Genomic DNA, 22980 nt, shown 5'->3' on the forward strand with positions numbered 1-22980 from the left:
TGAAAATCCAGGTCAAAGGTTGATTTTTTTTTAAATTGAGATTTTAAATTTACATCTAAAAATATAAAATGTCTATGTAAATATGTGGTAGATATTTATTACAAACTACAAAAAAAATTCTGAATGGAACAGAAAAATCTGAATATTTCAAGCATGTAATTTTTTATATGCTAGGAATTTAATTCTGGTCTAATTCTATTTATTGCAAGAGGATTTCAAATACTCTATAAACATTCCATTCTGTTATGAATCAGAAAAAATTTATTATAAATCACAGCACTTTTATTTTTTTTAACTCATTCCCTACGGCAAGCCGCTGACAGCGGCTCGGGGAATTTTCCCATTCCCTACGGAAAGCCGGTACTATCGGCTTTGGTCACGTCATACGGAATTCCCTCGGAAACTCCCATAATAAAGCAGTACGTGTGAATTTGACCAATCAGAGCCGTAGAGGACTGCACATAGACCACATTTGGATATTATAATTAGCGGGAAACCCCAGAAGTCACGCGTAGGGAAGGTTTATTATAGCAGGGATAGACTGCTATAATATTATTATATTATTATAGTATTATAATATTATAATATTAAAGCCGCAAGCGGCCTCGACGGGCCCTCGCGCCAGCGGCCAAGGGGGGCGGGGGCATGCGTCCCCGCGAAAAACCTTCCACAGCTTCTTCGGCAAGAGACATTACTCCCACAATGGCGACAAAGCACAGAATTGGACACAGAGTACACGGTGCGCTGAGATGTTGTCATGGACAGAACATTTTATGCCATGGCTTCCCAACCAAATTAATGTATTTACCTCATCAGTCACCAAGCTATAGCTACATAGGATTGTCTTCTGTTAGACATCTATTAGTCTGTATGTAACGCTACAACACTTACTCCCGACTGCCCACCCATCCCCCACAAGTCATGTGTGTTTAAGGCAACCAAAACAACATACTCCTGGTGCCTCATGATTGTAAACACCTCTCCTGCAACTGCTACAGCGCAATGAGCGCCCCCAGTGGTGAAAGTTCACCAAATTTGGTATACATGTCAAGGGACCTAGGAAGAGTTGTTCTGTCAAGTTTGATCAAGTTTGACCAATCAGAAGCCGAGATATAAATTGTTGCCTGAAAACAGCGCCCCCAGTGGCAAAAGTTCACAAAATTTGGGAGATATGTCAGGTGACCTGTTAAGAGTGTGCGTGTCAAGTTTGATCAAGATTGAGTAAATAGAAGATGAGATATTGATTTTTGAAGAATAAATGTTTTGTTTTTTCCCATGTCAGTAGGTGGCGCTATGCTGTACATGAGCGATTATGAGTTGGAAAAATAAGTGTCTACAACAGCAACGTACTCTCACAAGGTAGTGGTGTGAAGGAAAAGAATTATGGAATTATTTACCAAAAACCCGTTTTGGAGCAATTGCGTCGGCCAAAAACAGCGCCCCCCATGGACGAAAATTCCCAAAATGTGGTATACATGACATGGGAGGTAGTAAGAGGGTGGCCGTGAAGTTTGACCAAATTTGAGGAAAGATTGGAATTTTTGCCCAAAAACAGCGCCCCCAGTGGCGAAATATCACAGAAAGTGGGTAACATGTCAGAAGCCCAATGCGTGATCTGCGGGTGAAGTATGAGCAGTTTTGAGCAAGTAGAAGATTTGTTATGAATTTTTAAGCATGTAAAATTTTGCATTGAAAATTGATTGACGAATAACTTCTGAACGGTTTATGCTACGTGAAACGTATTTAGGAACTTTTGTCAGCCATGTCTGTAGATGATGTGTATCAATTTTGGTGACATTCCTATGAACGGTCTAGGAGGAGCTGCGCCGTCTTCGTGGCCATGCATTTCGCACAAAAGTGAAATTACCTCACTTCCTGTTGGGCGTGGCTAATGCATTGGCATTACATTTTTGTCCGGCTTAGTGAGATACATATGCGTACCAAATGGCATGCCACTACTACAAACTACATGGCAACCAGGCACCTTAATGCGGGAGGCCAAAATCACAACGAGTTAGGGGGCGCTATAGAGGCCCGGAGGCCCGCCTGGATCTGGGCTTCTGGTTCTCAGTAGCGGTGGCAGTCTAAGAAAAAGGAGCCAAATTTCGTGCGTTGTCGACCATGGCAAGCGCCCCAATGAGGGTCTTGTAAAGAGTTTGCTTGCCAAGTTTGACAAATCAGAAGCTGCAATATCATTTTTGCCATAACCAGCACCCCCAGGGGCGAAAGTGCACAAAATTTGGCGTAGACGTCAGGTGAGCTATGAATAGTTCGCTTATGAAGTTTGATGACAATTGAGTAAATAGAAGATGAGGTATAGATTTTTGAAGAATACATTTTTTGGTTTTTCCCATGTCAGTAGGTGGCGCTATGCTGTACATGAGCGATTATGAGTTGGAAAAATAAGTGTCTACAACAACAACGTACTATCACAAGGTAGTGGTGTGAAGGAAAGGCATTATGGAATTATTTACCAAAAACCCGTTTTGGAGCAATTGCGTCGGCCAAAAACAGCGCCCGCCATGGACGAAAATTTCCAAAACGTGGTATACATGACATGGGAGGTAGAAAGAGGGTGGCCGTGAAGTTTGACCAAATTTGAGGAAAGATTGGAATTTTTGCCCAAAAATAGCGCCCCCAGTGGCGAAATATCACAGAAATTGGGTAACATGTCAGAAGCCCAATGAGTGATTTGCGTGTGAAGTATGAGCAGTTTTGAGCAATCAGAAGATTTGTTATGAATTTTTAAGCATGTAAAATTTTGCATCGAAAATTGATTGACGTATAACTTCTGAACGGTTTATCCTACGTGAAACGTATTTAGTAACTTTTGTCAGCCATGTCTGTAGATGATGTGTATCAATTTTGGTGACATTCCTATGAACGGTCTAGGAGGAGTTGCGCCGTCTTCGTGGCCATGCATTTCGCACAAAAGTGAAATTACCTCACTTCCTGTTGGGCGTGGCTAATGCATTGGCATTACATTTTTGTCCGGCTAAGTGAGATACATATGCGTACCAAATGGCATGCGACTACTACAAACTACATGGCAACCAGGCACCTTAATGCGGGAGACCAAAATCACAATGACTTAGGGGGCGCTATAGAGGCCCTGAGCCCCGGCCAAGTTTGGGCTTTTGGTTCTGAGTAGCGGTGGCAATTCTCGGAACTGGCGCCAAATTTCGTGCGTTTTCGCCCATGGCAAGCGCCCCGAAAATGGCCCAACAGCGGAGAAAAATAAAGAAGAAGAAGAAGAAGAAGACGGAAGAATAATTAAAGCCGCAAGCGGCCTCGACGGGCCCTCGCGCCAGCGGCCAAGGGGGGCGGGGGCATGCGTCCCCGCGAAATACCTTCCACAGCTTCTTTGGCAAGAGACATTACTCCCACAATGGTGACAAAGCACAGAATTGGACACAGAGTACACGGTGCGCTGAGATGTTGTCATGGACAGAACATTTTATGCCATGGCTTCCCAACCAAATTAATGTATTTACCTCATCAGTCACCAAGCTATAGCTACATAGGATTGTCTTCTGTTAGACATCTATTAGTCTGTATGTAACGCTACAACACTTGCTCCCGACTGCCTACCCATTCCCCACAAGTCATGTGTGTTTAAGGCAACCAAAACAACATACTCCTGGTGCCTCATGATTGTAAACACCTCTCCTGCAACTGCTACAGTGCAATGAGCGCCCCCAGTGGTCCACAAGTCATGTGTGTTTAAGGCAACCAAAACAACATACTCCTGGTGCCTCATGATTGAAAACACCTCTCCTGCAACTGCTACAGCGCAATGAGCGCCCCCAGTGGTGAAAGTTCACCAAATTTGGTATACATGTCAAGGGACCTAGGAAGAGTTGTTCTGTCAAGTTTGATCAAGTTTGACCAATCAGAAGCCGAGATATAAATTGTTGCCTGAAAACAGCGCCCCCAGTGGCAAAAGTTCACAAAATTTGGGAGATATGTCAGGTGACCTGTTAAGAGTGTGCGTGTCAAGTTTGATCAAGATTGAGTAAATAGAAGATGAGATATTGATTTTTGAAGAATAAATGTTTTGTTTTTTCCCATGTCAGTAGGTGGCGCTATGCTGTACATGAGCGATTATGAGTTGGAAAAATAAGTGTCTACAACAGCAACGTACTCTCACAAGGTAGTGGTGTGAAGGAAAAGAATTATGGAATTATTTACCAAAAACCCGTTTTGGAGCAATTGCGTCGGCCAAAAACAGCGCCCCCCATGGACGAAAATTCCCAAAATGTGGTATACATGACATGGGAGGTAGTAAGAGGGTGGCCGTGAAGTTTGACCAAATTTGAGGAAAGATTGGAATTTTTGCCCAAAAACAGCGCCCCCAGTGGCGAAATATCACAGAAAGTGGGTAACATGTCAGAAGCCCAATGCGTGATCTGCGGGTGAAGTATGAGCAGTTTTGAGCAAGTAGAAGATTTGTTATGAATTTTTAAGCATGTAAAATTTTGCATTGAAAATTGATTGACGAATAACTTCTGAACGGTTTATGCTACGTGAAACGTATTTAGGAACTTTTGTCAGCCATGTCTGTAGATGATGTGTATCAATTTTGGTGACATTCCTATGAACGGTCTAGGAGGAGCTGCGCCGTCTTCGTGGCCATGCATTTCGCACAAAAGTGAAATTACCTCACTTCCTGTTGGGCGTGGCTAATGCATTGGCATTACATTTTTGTCCGGCTAAGTGAGATACATATGCGTACCAAATGGCATGCGACTACTACAAACTACATGGCAACCAGGCACCTTAATGCGGGAGACCAAAATCACAATGACTTAGGGGGCGCTATAGAGGCCCTGAGCCCCGGCCAAGTTTGGGCTTTTGGTTCTGAGTAGCGGTGGCAATTCTCGGAACTGGCGCCAAATTTCGTGCGTTTTCGCCCATGGCAAGCGCCCCGAAAATGGCCCAACAGCGGAGAAAAATAAAGAAGAAGAAGAAGAAGAAGAAGAAGAAGAAGACGGAAGAATAATTAAAGCCGCAAGCGGCCTCGACGGGCCCTCGCGCCAGCGGCCAAGGGGGGCGGGGGCATGCGTCCCCGCGAAATACCTTCCACAGCTTCTTTGGCAAGAGACATTACTCCCACAATGGTGACAAAGCACAGAATTGGACACAGAGTACACGGTGCGCTGAGATGTTGTCATGGACAGAACATTTTATGCCATGGCTTCCCAACCAAATTAATGTATTTACCTCATCAGTCACCAAGCTATAGCTACATAGGATTGTCTTCTGTTAGACATCTATTAGTCTGTATGTAACGCTACAACACTTGCTCCCGACTGCCTACCCATTCCCCACAAGTCATGTGTGTTTAAGGCAACCAAAACAACATACTCCTGGTGCCTCATGATTGTAAACACCTCTCCTGCAACTGCTACAGTGCAATGAGCGCCCCCAGTGGTCCACAAGTCATGTGTGTTTAAGGCAACCAAAACAACATACTCCTGGTGCCTCATGATTGAAAACACCTCTCCTGCAACTGCTACAGCGCAATGAGCGCCCCCAGTGGTGAAAGTTCACCAAATTTGGTATACATGTCAAGGGACCTATGAAGAGTTGTTTTGTAAAGTTTGATCAAGTTTGACCAATCAGAAGCCGAGATATAAATTGTTGCCTGAAAACAGCGCCCCCAGTGGCAAAAGTTCACAAAATTTGGCACATATGTCAGGTGACCTGTTAAGAGTGTGCGTATCAAGTTTGATCAAGATTGAGAAAATAGAAGATGAGATATTGATTTTTGAAGAATAAATTTTTTGGTTTCTCCCATGTCAGTAGGTGGCGCTATGCTACAACACTTGCTCCCGACTGCCTACCCATTCCCCACAAGTCATGTGTGTTTAAGGCAACCAAAACAACATACTCCTGGTGCCTCATGATTGTAAACACCTCTCCTGCAACTGCTACAGTGCAATGAGCGCCCCCAGTGGTCCACAAGTCATGTGTGTTTAAGGCAACCAAAACAACATACTCCTGGTGCCTCATGATTGTAAACACCTCTCCTGCAACTGCTACAGCGCAATGAGCGCCCCCAGTGGTGAAAGTTCACCAAATTTGGTATACATGTCAAGGGACCTATGAAGAGTTGTTTTGTAAAGTTTGATCAAGTTTGACCAATCAGAAGCCGAGATATAAATTGTTGCCTGAAAACAGCGCCCCCAGTGGCAAAAGTTCACAAAATTTGGCACATATGTCAGGTGACCTGTTAAGAGTGTGCGTATCAAGTTTGATCAAGATTGAGAAAATAGAAGATGAGATATTGATTTTTGAAGAATAAATTTTTTGGTTTCTACCATGTCAGTAGGTGGCGCTATGCTGCACATGAGCGATTATGAGTTGGAAAAATAAGTGTCTACAACAGCAACGTACTATCACAAGGTAGTGGTGTGAAGGAGAAGCATTATGGAATTATTTACCAAAAACCTGTTTTGGAGCAATTGCGTTGGCCAAAAACAGCGCCCCCCATGGACGAAAATTCCCAAAATGAGGTGTACATGACATGGGAGGCAGTAAGAGGGTGGCCGTGAAGTTTGACCAAATTTGAGTAAAGATTGGATTTTTTGCCCAAAAATAGCGCCCCCAGTGGCGAAATATCACAGAAATTGGGTAACATGTCAGATGCCCAATGATTGATTTGCGTGTGAAGTATGAGCAGTTTTGAGCAATTTGAAGATATGTTATGAATTTTTAAGCATGTAAAATTTTGCATTGAAAATTGATTGACGTATAACTTCTGAACGGTTTATTCTACGTGAAACGTATTTAGGAACTTTTGTCAGCCATGTCTGTAGATGATGTGTATCAATTTTGGTGACATTTCTATGAACGGTCTAGGAGGAGTTGCGCCGTTTTCGTGGCAATGCATTTCGCACAAAAGTGAAATTACCTTACTTCCTGTTGGGCGTGGCTAATGCATTGGCATTACATTTTTGTCCGGCTTAGTGAGATACATATGCGTACCAAATGGCATGCCACTACTACAAACTACATGGCAACCAGGCACCTTAATGCGGGAGGCCAAAATCACAATGAGTTAGGGGGCGCTATAGAGGCCCTGAGGCCCGCCTGGATCTGGGCTTCTGGTTCTCAGTAGCGGTGGGAGTCTAAGAAAAAGGAGCCAAATTTCGTGCGATGTCGACCATGGCAAGCGCCCCAAAAAGGGTCTTGTAAAGAGTTTGCTTGCCAAGTTTGACAAATCAGAAGCTGCAATATCATTTCTGCCATAACCCGCACCCCCAGGGGCGAAAGTGCACAAAATTTGGCGTACATGTCAGGTGAGCTATGAAGAGTTTGCGTATGAAGTTTGATGACAATTGAGTAAACAGAAGATGAGATATAGATTTTTGAAGAATAAATTTTTTGGTTTTTCCCATGTCAGTAGGTGGCGCTATGCTGTACATGAGTGATTATGAGATGGAAAAATAAGTGTCCACAACAGCAACGCACTATCACAAGGTTGTGGTGTAAAGGAAAAGCATTATGGAATAATTTACCAAAAACCCGTTTTGGAGAAATTGCGTCGGCCAAAAACAGCGCCCCCCATGGACGAAAATTCCCAAAATGTGGTATACATGACATGGGAGGTAGTAAGAGGGTGGCCGTGAAGTTTGACCAAATTTGAGGAAAGATTGGATTTTTTGCCCAAAAATAGCGCCCCCAGTGGCGAAATATCACAGAAATTGGGTAACATGTCAGAAGCCCAATGAGTGATTAGCGTCTGAATTATGAGCAGTGTGGAGCAATTAGAAGATTTGTTATGAATTTTTTAGCATGTAAAATTTTGAAGTGAAAATTGATTGACGTATAACTTCTGAACGGTTTATCCTACGTGAAACGTATTTAGTAACTTTTGTCAGCCATGTCTCTAGATGATGTGTATCAATTTTGGTGACATTCCTATGAACGGTCTAGGAGGAGTTGCGCCATCTTCGTGGCCATGCATTTCACACAAAAGTGAAATTACCTCACTTCCTGTTGGGCGTGGCTAATGCATTGGCATTACATTTTTGTCCGGCTTAGTGAGATACATATGCATACCAAATGGCATGCCACTACTTCAAACTAAATGGCAACCAGGCACCTTAATGCGGGATGCCAAAATCACAGCGACTTAGGGGGCGCTATAGAGGCCCTGAGCCCCGGCCAAGTGTGGGCTTTTGGTTCTGAGTAGCGGTGGCAATTCTCGGAAGTGGCGCCAAATTTCGCGCGTTTTCGCCCATGGCAAGCGCCCCGAAAATGGCCCAACAGCGGAGAAAAATAAAGAAGAATAATAATAGTGAACTCTTACAAGAACAATAGGGCCTTCGCCCTATAGGGCTCGGGCCCTAATAATAGTGAACTCTTACAAGAACAATAGGGCCTTCGCCCTATAGGGCTCGGGCCCTAATAATATTATGACTGATGCTTGTGAAACCTACCTACTTCAGAATTATACAAAAATAATCCCATATTTAGAGAGGACAGGTTTCAAGGACTCGGTAAATGTATACTTTTCTACCTCTAAAATAATTTGTTATGGAGATAGAGACCTTTAACTGAATGCACCTATTAAATTCGTGATTTTCACAAAAAGTATTCCGTCAAAACGTGACTGAAAAAAATCGAAGTATTCCATAAGGAATGGGTTAAAGTACCTCATCTACTTCAACAATGTTACACAAAGATTGACACATAACAGTTGTAAATGTCACTTAATTCCACAGGGTGTCGATAATGGTGGACACCGGTGAAAGTGATCACTATTATCGACACCTCACGTGACTTCGCAAACGTGCGTTTAGATACAAAATGCTGACTGTCAAATGAAAGAGTAATGTAGAGGCTCGTTCGTAGTGAGACCTTGAGAAAAGTGCTATAGCTTACGCTGACGAAGTCTCTGTCCCAAAGTAACTGTTTCCACTCTGTGTCCGTGTGCCTTGCAATAAATCCACTTGAAACGTCTTGAAAGTTGAACTTTAATCCTCGTTTAACAATTACAAAGGTTCTAAGATACAGAGAGTCGGTGAGTCAGAGAGTCAGCGAGTCAGAGAGTCAGGTAAGAAAAACTGTTCGCTTCCACGGCTTCTCGAGATCTACCCTGAGAAGCGTGAGACCGTTCTTATATAGCTGAATGAATTCTAATTCTAATTCTTGAGAAGCATGAGACAGTTCTAATTCTTGTTCTAATTCTTCACATATGAATTCTTAAGGTGAGACAGTTCTAATTCTTAACATATGAATTCGGATTCTACTTCTAATTCTTTTAACCTTGCCACATATTATTCATCATCTTAATCATGAAATAAACTACTTATATGAAATTACACACTCAAATGAAATTATTTATACCTTTTAACATAAATTGTAATTCACGTCTATATGAATTCTACTTTGGCCGCTACAAGTAAGAAACAAAATAGGTTTCGACAAGGAGATCATGAAATATTGATGAATTTGAGAAGTAAAAACATGCCCATGATCTTTCCACCATGCTTATCTGTGATGACAACGTCCGGATTTTCCTCAAATTGCTGATCGTGCTAAAAAAAAATTCCATCTCAGGTAATGAGCTGTGTCATCAGACGACGGGGAGGGTCCTTCCGGTTGATTAATTAACCAATAATTACTGTTGTAACTGAAACTCACCTTTGTAACATTGCTTTTTATTGGTAAATCTGAAAAGGTGTTGATAATTATGGACTGTCGATAATTGTAGCCACCGCTTTACTTTTTTTAATTGTATTTTTTTTTACATATTGCCCGGCACGGCATGGTGGTGTAGTGGTTAGCGCTGTCGCCTCACAGCAAGAAGGTCCGGGTTCGAGCCCCGTGGCCGGCGAGGGCCTTTCTGTGTGGAGTTTGCATGTTCTCCCTGTGTCCGCGTGGGTTTCCTCCGGGTGCTCCGGTTTCCCCCACAGTCCAAAGACATGCAGGTTAGGTTAACTGGTGACTTTAAATTGACCGTAGGTGTGAATGTGAGTGTGAATGGTTGTCTGTGTCTATGTGTCAGCCCTGTGATGACCTGGCGACTTGTCCAGGGTGTACCCCGCCTTTCGCCCGTAGTCAGCTGGGATAGGCTCCAGCTTGCCTGCGACCCTGTAGAAGGATAAAGCGGCTAGAGATAATGAGATGAGATGAGATATTGCCTGGCACAGTGGTGCAACACCTCAATGCTGTAACTACAGTACAAGCTACTTGCTCCGAAACCCCAAATCCTGTTGCACTTCACATCAGACGAGCTGTGTATAATCTGTTGCAGGATAAAATTACAAGTTCATTAATATTCAAAAGCATTCAAAACTAAACCTTTTATGTAATTAACAAGTAACATGCCACCTGAGTAGTTTCCTTCCTACTCTATGTGGAACCTACTGAACATAACAGACCCAGTGCATTATGGGTAAAAGATATCTATTTCAGGACAGAGGACACCGAAAATACAAAAAAAGTCAAACCAAAACATTATTACTGAATGAATCTGTGATACATGAAGTGCGGTTGCAGTGTTTAATTTACAAGTTTTCAAATACAAGTAAATAGTCTTTGTTAGAACAGGAGAAATTGTCCATGAAACGTTGACTTTAAAGTGACAAATGTGAGGAGAAGAAAAAACCCCAACAAATATTATTCTGGACACGAAAGCAAAGAGCAAAAACACAAACAAACGTTAAAATAAAAAAAAAGACGAACACGAGACAACTCGTTTGTTTACTTTAGTTGAAATAGTTACAATAACAAGAGTTTACTTATTCCTGTGCTTTTGGATTATTGTAATTATTTTTGTATAAGAAATTGCATTACTGCTTGTAGAGATCTCTATAAATCAGATTATTAGGCTGATTTTTAGCCGCTTGGTGAAAGATAAATCAATCAAAGCAAAACTGTTTACCAGAAACAACTAGTGCCCGTTAGTTCAAGTTAGCAGTGTTAGTAAACTGGCAGTATTAAACAATGCCCAAAAATATTATCACAGTGAATAAATCAGATAACTAACTTAGCATTATGCGTTCTTTTTTTTGTTGTTGAAATTATTGCCATTATTCAATAATAATTATTATTTTTTAAACCTAAGCTAAAGTAAACTATACTGAGCTAACAGGAGCGAGCCCACACATTATTTGCTGATTTGAGAATGTCAATCTAGAAACATCGGCTGCCGACCAAAACAACGTGTTACCAGAGAACAGCTAGCGAGATGGCTAAACTAACTTGTTAGCCTGGTTGCTAGCACCGTTTCACCGCTACGGGGACGGACACTTGTTCGTGACCGTTATTTCGCCGCTGTTCACCTGAACTGAACGTCGAAAAGAAGTCATTTCCGAGCAGCATTCTCTTCAAATACATCTCTCAAGAACAAGGAAGACAAACGAATATTACCTTATTTGACGTTGTCAATAAAGTCCTCAAAACGAACCGAAAAGAAACTGAAAAGATACAAACGGTTATCCTCTTCAAAGCCCACGCTCGCGCGCTCTCTCTCTCGCCTGAGAGCTCGATGTTATTGAAGAGCAGCTGAAAGGACAGGGTTGCCAGATCTGCCTCAACATCAACACAATACTAAAACTTCGAGTATCCTCGCTCTATTTTAAATATCACAGTAATGACTAGGGCCGGCACGGTGGTGTAGTGGTTAGCGCTGTCGCCTCACAGCAAGAAGGTCTGGGTTCGAGCCCCGTGTCCGTGTGGGTTTCCTCCGGGTGCTCTGGTTTCCCCCACAGTCCAAAGACATGCAGGTTAGGTTAACTGGTGACTCTAAATTGACCGTAGGTGTGAATGGTTGTCTGTGTCTATGTGTCAGCCCTGTGATGACCTGGTGACTTGTCCAGGGTGTACCCCACCTCTTGCCTGTAGGGTCGCTTGCCTGGAGAACAGGATAAAGCGGCTAGAGATAATGAGATGAGACAATAATGACTCATTAGCACTGTGTCCTCATAGCAAGAAGGTTCTGGGTTTGAGCCCAGCGGCCGGCAAGGGCCTTCCTGTGTGGACTTTGCATGTTGCAGACGTGCAGCTTGTGAACAGGCAAGGGGCCCCCCAAGAGTCGGGGCCTGAGGGCTTATTTATTTTGTTTTTTATTGTTTTTAATGTTTTTATTTTTCTTTACCATTGTATTTTCACATTTGTAATTTAAAAAACTTTGGTTTCATACATTTTTCGTTGGTGTCAGATTCTCATCTCATTATCTCTAGCCGCTTTATCCTTCTACAGGGTCGCAGGCAAGCTGGAGCCTATCCCAGCTGACTACGGGCGAAAGGCGGGGTACACCCTGGACAAGTCGCCAGGTCATCACAGGGCTGACACATAGACACAGACAACCATTCACACTCACATTCACACCTACGGTCAATTTAGAGTCACCAGTTAACCTAACCTGCATGTCTTTGGACTGTGGGGGAAACCGGAGCACCCGGAGGAAACCCACGCGGACACGGGGAGAACATGCAAACTCCACACAGAAAGGCCCTCGCCGGCCCCGGGGCTCGAACCCAGGACCTTCTTGCTGTGAGGCGACAGCGCTAACCACTACACCACCGTGCCGCCCTGGTGTCAGATTATTTATAACATATTGGTGATGAACACTGGTCAGAAGGGCCCCCTGGAAATTTTTGCTTGGGGCCACAACAGACTCTAGAATCGCCTCTGTTGCCATGTCTGCATGGGTTTCCTCCGGGTGCTCCGGTTTCCCCTACAGTCCAAAGACATGCAAGTTAGGATGCAATTGACTGTAGGTGCAATTGACTAATGGTTGTTAGTCTCTGTGTCAGCCCTGCAATAACCTGGCCCATAGTCAGCTGGGATAGGCTCCAGCTTGCCTGCGACCCTGTAGAACAGGATAAGCGGCTACAGATAATGGATGGACGGCCATGACCAAATGGTATACTGTAATTGCTGGATTTCAGTCACGTAACCTTTCTTAGCGGTTTTACCGGAAGTGAAATAGTTGGTGGTCTAAACGGCTGCCATGGTGCAAACAACTAGTTTAACAGATTATGCTTGTAATCTAGAAACCACTGCTTGCTTTAGATCTATTCAGAACATTGCTATGTGAAATGGAATCAACCCCTGCAGTCTGGGAAAGAAGGATTTGTCATACAATCTTGAAAACTACCCTTCAGTTGAGTTCCCCGACATCTCGAACTATCTGGTGTTGCAGACATCCTTCTACACTGCAAAACAGATGAAAGCGTGGAAGAGTATGAAGGCGTACAACTTTTTTTGTTGTATGTGGCTGGGTAAAGGACCTCGGTATCAAGTTGCTGCCGAATGAATCCTGTATTGTTTTTCCCCGTGTAAGTTTTTTTTTAAGCTTTTTGTTCGCGTCTTTACAATGAAGCACTGCAAGTTGAAGTGGAAACAAACAGCAGTTCGCTTGATTCTCACTTGTGTTGGCTCTTATCTCTCAGGTAAATCATTCAAAAAGATCATCAGAAACCCCTTTAAAGACCTGGATTTTAGTTAAACAGACGGAGAAGTGATCACGGCACATTGTAACTGTATGGCTGGAGAAGAATTTTGTCACAACCTTCATGCATATGGACTTTGTGAGGAGCGAGGAGTAAACAAAGAAACAGCTGGGGACTTTAGTGCTTCATGATTTAAAAAGTACAGTAAAATAACGATACATAGCAAGAAAAGTACTTGGAAAACACTAACGACATAGCTGAGAGGGATATACAAACCTTTCACAGAGTGATCACTGCAAACTCGAGCATGCTTCAACTCGGCTCCCTTCGATTTCAGTGAGAGGTTCAAAAGCCACCTTTTTCAACGTCTTTTTGTGAAATCCTGTGTTTGTTCACCCTTTTTTATTAGTTCACGGGGAACCCTGAAGAAACTTTTATCAGTTTCATGGTTTGATTGATTCAAACAACCTAAGGCGAGTTTATATGAATGATTCACCACATTTCGTGTCAATTAAATCTTATTAATAGTAACAGATCTAGATAAATCCAGTGACTATAGACCAAACTTTAATATGCCGAAAGTCAATGTTAATGTCAATAATGACTATTATAAATTGCCAATGGTAGACCCTCTGATGATAATGTTCTTCTAATAATATTCTATTTCTAAGTCTAAGTTAGTAAAAGTCAGACAAAAAAAGTCAGACAAGTTCATTAGAATCTAACATCTGGTCTGGCGATCTAACCTTGTCAGATATAGGGTCGTCTTGCTGTCGTCCAAAATAGTCCGCCATTCATCCCTGGCGACCATCGCGACGGGCGATCTGAACTTTATCTTGGTGATTTTCTGATATTTTTTCTTCATAGTTTGGCTTTCGGCGGCACGGTGGTGTAGTGGTTAGCGCTGTCGCCTCACAGCAAGAAGGTCCTGGGTTCGAGCCCCGGGGCCGGCGAGGGCCTTTCTGTGTGGAGTTTGCATGTTCTCCCCGTGTCCGTGTGGGTTTCCTCCGGGTGCTCCGGTTTCCCCCACAGTCCAAAGACATGCAGGTTAGGTTAACTGGTGACTCTAAATTGACCGTAGGTGTGAATGTGAGTGTGAATGGTTGTCTGTGTCTATGTGTCAGCCCTGTGATGACCTGGCGACTTGTCCAGGGTGTACCCCGCCTTTCGCCCGTAGTCAGCTGGGATAGGCTCCAGCTTGCCTGCGACCCTGTAGAAGGATAAAGCGGCTAGAGATAATGAGATGAGATGAGATGAGTTTGGCTTTCGCCATTTCCACCAATGGAACTTTGTTTCATTATCTCATTCAAGAGAACATAAAGTTAAAAATGAGCAGGCGATAAATGCAGATGAAATGCAGATGCGAAAAAACAAACAAAATGGTTGAGTGTCCCGGGTTTTCTCGTTCTCTCGCGCGTATCATTAATAGCGCCATCTGTATGCTTTATCAGTAACTGCTAAGACATTGGGTGGCTCAGTGTGACCCCGCGGCGTACCGAATTCTGCTTGATTCATATGCGTGCTAGATCTGCGCGCATGCCTCTGGCATTCACTCTAATCCCCCTGTTACGCCAATCGGTGTAGCGACCGGGGAATCGGCATATACCGTGGGGTACACACTTGAGTCCACCCATACAATGTCAGACACACGAAAAGCGGAAAGTCAACTATTAATTTTCGTCAACATAAACGTATCAAGTTATATATTTTTTAATAAGGGCGGGCGGGAGATTTTTATGTTGTCAGCGGGAGGTCGGGAGGATTTTCTAAATGTTCCCTAAAGCAGGAGATCTCCAAACAAGCCTCTGCAAACGCTTTGTCAACTGAGCTTTGGCAGACCACCTGCTAAAGTTTTGAATAACTAATGAGGCGGATGTGACGTCACGTAAAACCCAGCAATATTTACAAAGCAGATTAAACTATACAGATTCTATCGTTAAACTCTTTTCAACACATTCCTGAAAGGGTCTCGGATTATTAAATATTATCATAAATAAAGAATAGGAATGAAAACAGTCATTTCCCTGACAGACATCACACGAATTCATAAGTAAAAATGGCCTTTATTCAATATGCATATAGATTAGATTACACTTTATTCAGATTCTAAGTCCCACATGGTTATCTGTTTGGCTTGCTAAAACTCGCATGTGAGCAAAATGCTCAAAAATCAGGCTTCAGCGAAAAGATCAATGGCACAATGAAGGGAGTAAAAACGCGGACTTGGCAACATGAACTACAAGAACAGCAGCGCTGACGAAGGGGCTGTTTCCGTTTACGGAAAGTACGGAATGATCCATTATCACATCGAAGAGGGTGGAGGTTTCGAAACAAAATATGAACGACCAGCTTAATTCACTGCATCCAGCTGTACTTGTTAATGTTGATAACATGTAATCGTTATGGTGGTGTGACAAGCAAATAACTACATCGTATATAGAAGACATTTCTGGGCTTTTAATTAGTTGTGTACAGATGGTACAGTCGATACTTTATTCCCTTGAACCAGCAATAATTGGTCACTTTTAACAATTTGTAAAATATGTATATTAATTGTATCTATATACCACCCAAATACCATTGTGACTGTATTAATGTAAAATGTAATTGTTCTTTAGCTCACAAGATGTTGAGTGGGGAATCCCAGTGTCCACAGGGGATTTTCTCCAGGGAAAATACTGTTCCGGTGTTTCCTGAATGAGCGAACTTTGGCCTGAAAGGTTCAACTGAACCCTAAATCAGCAACAAAGGAACAGGAGCTGAAGGCATTCGATACCAAAGTATGTACAGTGGTGCTTGAAAGTTTGTGAACCCTTAAGAATTTTCTATATTTCTGCATAAATATGACCTAAAACATCATCAGATTTTCACACAAGTCTTAAAAGTAGATAAAGAGAACCCAGTTAAACAAATGAGACAAAAATATTATACTTGGTCATTTATTTATTGAGGAAAATGATCCAATAATACATATCTGTGAGTGGCAAAAGTATGTGAACCTCTAGGATTAGCAGTTAATTTGAAGGTGAAATTAGAGTCAGGTGTTTTCAATCAATGGGATGACAATCAGGTGTGAGTGGGCACCCTGTTTTATTTAAAGAACAGGGATCTATCAAAGTCTGATCTTCACAACACATGTTTGTGGAAGTGTATCATGGCACGAACAAAGGAGATTTCTGAGGACCTCAGAAAAAGTGTTGTTGATGCTTATTAGACTGGAAAAGGTTACAAAACCATCTCTAAAGAGTTTGGACTCCACCAATCCACAGTCAGACAGATTGTGTACAAATGGAGGACATTCAAGACCATTGTTACCCTCACCAGGAGTGGTCGACCAACAAAGATCACTCCAAGAGCAAGGCATGTAATAGTCGGTGAGATCACAAAGGACCCCAGAGTAACTTCTAAGCAACTGAAGGCCTCTCTCACATTGGCTAATGTTAATGTTCATGAGTCCACCATCAGGAGAACACTGAACAACAATGGTGTGCATGGCAGGGTTGCAAGGAGAAAGCCACTGCTCTCCAAAAAGAACATTGCTGCTCGTCTGCAGTTTGCTAAAGATCACATGGACAAGCCAGAAGGCTATTGGAAAAATGTTTTGTGGACGGATGAGACCAAAATAGAACTTTTTGGTTTAAATGAGAAGTTTTATGTCTGGAGAAAGGAAAACACTGCATTCCAGCATAAGAACCTTATCCCATCTGTGAAACATGGTGGTGGTAATATCATGGTTTGGGCCTGTTTAGCTGCATCTGGGCCAGGACAGCTTGCCATCATTGATGGAACAATGAATTCTGAATTATACCAGCAAATTCTAAAGGAAAATGTCAGGACATCTGTCCATGAACTGAATCTCAAGAGAAGGTGGGTTATGCAGCAAGACAACAACCCTAAGTACATAAGTCATTCTACCAAAGAATGATTAAAGAAGAATAAAGTTAATGTTTTGGAATGGCCAAGTCAAAGTCCTGACCTTAATCCAATCGAAATGTTGTGGAAGGATCTGAAGTGACCAGTTCATGTGAGGAAACCCACCAACATCCCAGAGTTGAAGCTGTTCTGTATGGAGGAATGGGCTAAAATTCCTCCAAGCCGGTGTGCAGGACTGATCAACAGTTACTGGATACATTTAGTTGCAGTTATTGCTGCACAAGGGGGTCACACCAGATACTGAAAGCAAAGGTTCACATACTTTTGCCACTCACAGATATGTAATATTGGATCATTTTCCTCAATAAATAAATTACCAAGTATAATATTTTTGTCTCATTTGTTTAACTGGGTTCTTTTTATCTACTTTTAGGACTTGTGTCAAAATCTGCTGATGTTTAAGGTCATATTTATGCAGAAATATAGAAAATTCTAAAGGGTTCACAAACTTTCAAGCACCACTGTATGTCCACCATTTAGGGTCCTACACTGACATGGCCTGAAAGGCTGTCATGCAAGGAAGAAGCCCATGCTCCAAGACTGGTAGAAAAAAGCCAGAGTAAAGTTTGCAGGTGTTTACCAGTATTTCAGAGGAGTGTCCTCTGGTCAAATGAAACAAAAATACATTTGCCGTAGTGATCAGGGCTATTCATGGAGGAGAAATGGCGAGGCTTTTAATCCAAAGAACACCACCCCAACTGCGAAGCATGGGGGTGGCAGCATCATGCTGTCGGGTGTTTTGCTGGAAAAAGGATTCAGTGAAGATGGGGGATTATCTAGGAATACTGAAGCAACACCTCAAGACATCAGCTAGAAAGTGAGTTGCAACTGGGTCTTCCTCAAGAGCTTACCTGAAAACTGACCTGAAAAAGCAACCTTGAGCAAGGAGGCCACCTTAACACAGCACCTCCAAGTGCAAGGTCATGGTTCTCTCTCAGAAAAGGATAGAATGCAGTATTCAGGTGAGGGAGATTCTAGCTAGATGGATATGAATTGATTTATCTCAGCAGGAGTCGCAGAGGATGAGTGGGCAACAAATGAATAACACACCTGTGTGTGTGGTTAACGATGATCTATTTATACACTGTGTCTTGCAGTGAGAGGTTGAAAAGATGGAATGAAAGAGCTTGTCCAGATCTGAGCTACAGTTTCCCCAACAGTGTTCTGCTGAGCCTGTGTATGCTTTATAGTTTGAATGTTCCATGGCATTGATGAGAATGCTCTGCAAGAGAAAAGTCTGAATTCATACTGCACCACTGTTTCTCATTTAAGAACCAGCAGCAGAAATGATGTCCTTCTGCAGGGTTGCTGGGCATATTTTCCATGATAGAGTCAGGAGCTTTATAGTCTGGGACAACCTTGGAGTAGAGCCACTCTGGGTGCGATTTGCTGGGGGGGATGGTGGGGATAATCCCCCCCTCTGGTTTTTATCTCTGCTGAAAAAAAATCCTCGGGGACAACCCCGTCAATAAAACAAACAAACCAAAAAAAGTTGACATGACAGGCATGTTGTGACACAGTTTTCTATGGTCTACATTGCACTCACTTTCAAAATGACCCGAAGTGGCAGCTTTGATGTTCACGAACGTCTAGGGTTGCCAACCGTCCCGTATTGGGCGGGACATCCCGTTTTTTGGGTAATTTTAATTTGTCCCGTCAGGGACAGATCCTGCCCCTCACTCCAATGCTGTGGTGTAAATCGCGTAATTGCCGTGAGAAGCGCTATTACCGCGAGTCGAGGTCATCTGCGATTTAAAACCATTCACTGTTGCCATATCCTGAATTTTTAAGCTATACTGACAAAATAGGCATCAAATTAAACTAGAGCAGATGGTGCAGCTAGTGGATACAGCCTAACTGTTCGATAAGGATAGCAGATAGCTTAAAAAAAAAAACCTTCCGAAACAGGATAGACCTCAGCCTATAGAAGGGGAGCTTTTCTGCCTCACTCCTGCCTTTGTGATGTCTTTCTCTCTTCTTCTTCTGCTATGAAGCATTGCAGAAGGTTCTTAGGGTTTTCAAATGGACAATTAAGCAAATATCAGGGTTTTACAGCTACAGCAAATCATTTTTCAGTTTATGACATTGCCTTCATAAATATGGCCTGATGAATTATTTGGCCAAAGTTTAAAAGAGAAAAATGAGACAATAATATTAGAATTGTTTGTTATTTTGCATTAAGTTACTTAAAAATATCCATTAATTGGTCTATTAATTTTTAAAAGCTCTATTTTAGAAATGAATTTGTAGTGGCCTACATTTGAAACACTCACCTAAAGGCGATTCGGTACTGTAACTATTTTGGGGCGCTGGGGTGCGCGTACAGGGCCTGTACCGGTACTTGTCCGCACCCGGAACAAAGTGTCCCTCATTTGGATATGAGAAAGTTGGCAATCCTACGAACATCCCCAGCAAATATCTACATTGTAGATAATAACCAGAGTGTGAACGTGGATTTAGCACCATGAATCACATCCTTACTGATGAGCGCAACAGAATGAATGTATCCACACTGACAGCCTTCTTTTCCTCGCTGTCAATGGGCCAGACGTGCGTTCCTTCCCTGCTGAGAAATTCGCAGAAATGTGGATTAAAGAAGGGCGAAACGCGGCGGATAGCGCACCGATGGGAAAGCAGAAAAGGCCACATGAACTGCGCCATCAGAGCAAACTGTTCATTTAGTATTCATGTATTTTAGTGATTTTCGAGTCACTGTCCATTTAATCTGGAGGGAGAGAAACATCACAGCAACGCGACAAGCAATGCGAACTTTGTTGTGTGTTAGTGTTCGTGTATTTAGTCAGAGAGATAGGAAGATGAATTTACTATCTCTGGTTTAGTGTTGGGCGGCACGGTGGTGTAGTGGTTAGCGCTGTCGCCTCACAGCAAGAAGGTCCTGGGTTCGAGCCCCGGGGCTGGTGAGGGCCTTTCTGTGTGGACTTTGCATGTTGTCCGCGTGGGTTTCCTCCGGGTGCTCTGGTTTCCCCCACAGTCCAAAGACATGCAGGTTAGGTTAACTGGTGACTCTAAATTGACCGTGAGTGTGAATGGTTGTCTGTGTCTATGTGTCAGCCCTGTGATGACCTGGCGACTTGTCCAGGGTGTACCCCGCCTTTCGCCCGTAGTCAGCTGGGATAGGCTCCAGCTTGCCTGTGACCCTGTAGAAGGATAAAGCGGCTAGAGATAATGAGATGAGATGGTTTAGTGTTCATTTTCATTTAGTGTTATTCATTTGATATCATCGGATGTTATTGAGCTGTTAGCCTATTGTTACCTTAATTTTGTGACGTTTCATGATTAAAAACAAAACAAAACATCCCCCCTTCTGGTTTTTTGACAAATCGCACCCTGGAGCCACTGATCCTTCAAATTGAGAGGAGCCAGATGAGGTGGTTTGGACACATTATAAGTCAGTGGCCACTAGGACTTTATTGGCATGTCCCACTGGTCAGAGACCACGCTACAGACCCAGGACCCACAAAAGAGATTATATCTCATACTTAGCTTAGGAACACTGAGGATCACCCAGAAGGAGATGGAATTTGTGGACAGAGATAGAATAGAATAGAATGCCTTTATTGTCACTATACACATGTACAATGAGATTAAAGCATCTCCAATAACAGTGCAAACAGCGTGTAGAGAGGGAGAGAGAGAGGAAGGGGGGAAGGGAAAAGAGAGAAAAAAGGGGGGGTAAGGTGCACAGTCTGAGGTGTATGAGTTGTGTTACACATTATGGAGTGAGGTATTGCACATATAAAGTATTGCACAGAGACAGTCACATTGTAAATTATTTCACGAGAGAGTCACATTATAAGATAAAATATTACACGTTATGAATTATTGCAAGGTAAGGTAAGGTGCACAGACTTGAGGTACAGTGGTGCTTGAAAGTTTGTGAACCCTTAAGAATTTTCTATATTTCTGCATAAATATGACCTAAAACATCATCAGATTTTCACACATGTCCTAAAAGTATATAAAGAGAACCCAGTTAAACAAATGAGACAAAAAATATTATACTTGGTCATTTATTTATTGAGGAAAATGACCCAATAGTACACATCTGTGAGTGGCAAAAGTATGTGAACCTCTAGGATTAGCAGTTAATTTGAAGGTGAAATTAGAGTCAGGTGTTTTCAATCAATGGGATGACAATCAGGTGTGAGTGGGCACCCTGTTTTATTTAAAGAACAGGGATCTATCAAAGTCTGATCTTCACAACACATGTTTGTGGAAGTGTATCATGGCACGAACAAAGAAGATTTCTGAGGACCTCAGAAAAAGTGTTGTTGATGCTCATCAGGCTGGAAAAGGTTACAAAACCATCTCGAAAGAGTTTGGACTCCACCAATCCACAGTCACACAAATTGTGTACAAATGGAGGAAATTCAAGACCATTGTTACCCTCACCAGGAGTGGTCAACCAACAAAGATCACTCCAAGAACAAGGCATGTGATAGTCGACGAGGTCACAAAGTACCCCAGAGTAACTTCTAAGCAACTGAAGGCCTCTCTCACATTGGCTAATGTTAATGTTCATGAGTCCACCATCAGGAGAACACTGAACAACAATGGTGTGTATGGCAGGGTTGCAAGGAGAAAGCCACTGCTCTCCAAAAAGAACATTGCTGCTCGTCTGCAGTTTGCTAAAGATCACATGGACAAGCCAGAAGGCTATTGGAAAAATGTTTTGTGGACGGATGAGACCAAAATAGAATTTTTTGGTTTAAATGAGAAGCGTTATGTTTGGAGAAAGGAAAACACTGCATTCCAGCATAAGAACCTTATCCCATCTGTGAAACATGGTAGTATCATGGTTTGGGCCTGTTTTGCTGCATCTGGGCCAGGACGGCTTGCCATCATTGATGGAGCAATGAATTCTGAATTATACCAGCGAATTCTAAAGGAAAATGTCAGGACATCTGTCCATGAACTGAATCTCAAGAGAAGGTGGGTCATGTAGCAAGACAACGACCCTAACCACACAAGTCATTCTACCAAAGAATGGTTAAAGAAGGATAAAGTTAATGTTTTGGAATGGCCAAGTCAAAGTCCTGACCTTAATCCAATCGAAATGTTGTGGAAGGACCTGAAGTGAGCAGTTCATGTGAGGAAACCCACCGACATCCCAGAGTTGAAGCTGTTCTGTACGGAGGAATGGGCTAAAATTCCTCCAAGCCGGTGTGCAGGACTCATCAACAGTTACCGGAAATGTTTAGTTGCAGTTATTGCTACACAAGGGGGTCACACCAGATACTGAAAGCAAAGGTTCACATACTTTTGCCACTCACAGATATGTAATATTGGATCATTTTCCTCAATAAATAAATGACCAAGTATAATATTTTTGTCTCATTTGTTTAACTGGGTTCTCTTTATCTACTTTTAGGACTTGTGTGAAAATCTGATGATGTTTTAGGTCATATTTATGAAGAAATATAGAAAATTCTAAAGGGTTCACAAACTTTCAAGCACCACTGTATATGTGCTGTGTGTAAGGTGCACAGACTTGAGGTATATGAGCTGTGTGTAAGGTGCACAGACCTGAGGTGCATGTGTTGTGTGTAAGGTGCACAGTCCTGAGGTGCATGTGCTGTGTGTAAGGTGCACAGTCCTGAGATGTATGTGTTGT

The 22980-nt window shown here is 42.6% G+C and overlaps 1 protein-coding gene across 2 annotated transcripts in view; it reads right to left on the reverse strand.

The window, feature by feature from the left end:
* The window catches only part of c25h21orf91 (chromosome 25 C21orf91 homolog), a 61379-nt gene extending 49867 nt beyond the window's left edge, over positions 1–11512 (reverse strand). For both annotated transcript variants that reach the window (XM_060908248.1, XM_060908247.1), the window contains exon 1: positions 11386–11512. The gene's annotated coding sequence lies outside the window, so the exon portion shown is untranslated. The remainder of the gene's footprint in view (positions 1–11385) is intronic.
* Positions 11513–22980: the final 11468 nt, after the last annotated feature.

Source organism: Neoarius graeffei, chromosome 25 (genome assembly GCF_027579695.1).
Source record: "Neoarius graeffei isolate fNeoGra1 chromosome 25, fNeoGra1.pri, whole genome shotgun sequence".
NCBI lineage: Eukaryota > Metazoa > Chordata > Actinopteri > Siluriformes > Ariidae > Neoarius > Neoarius graeffei.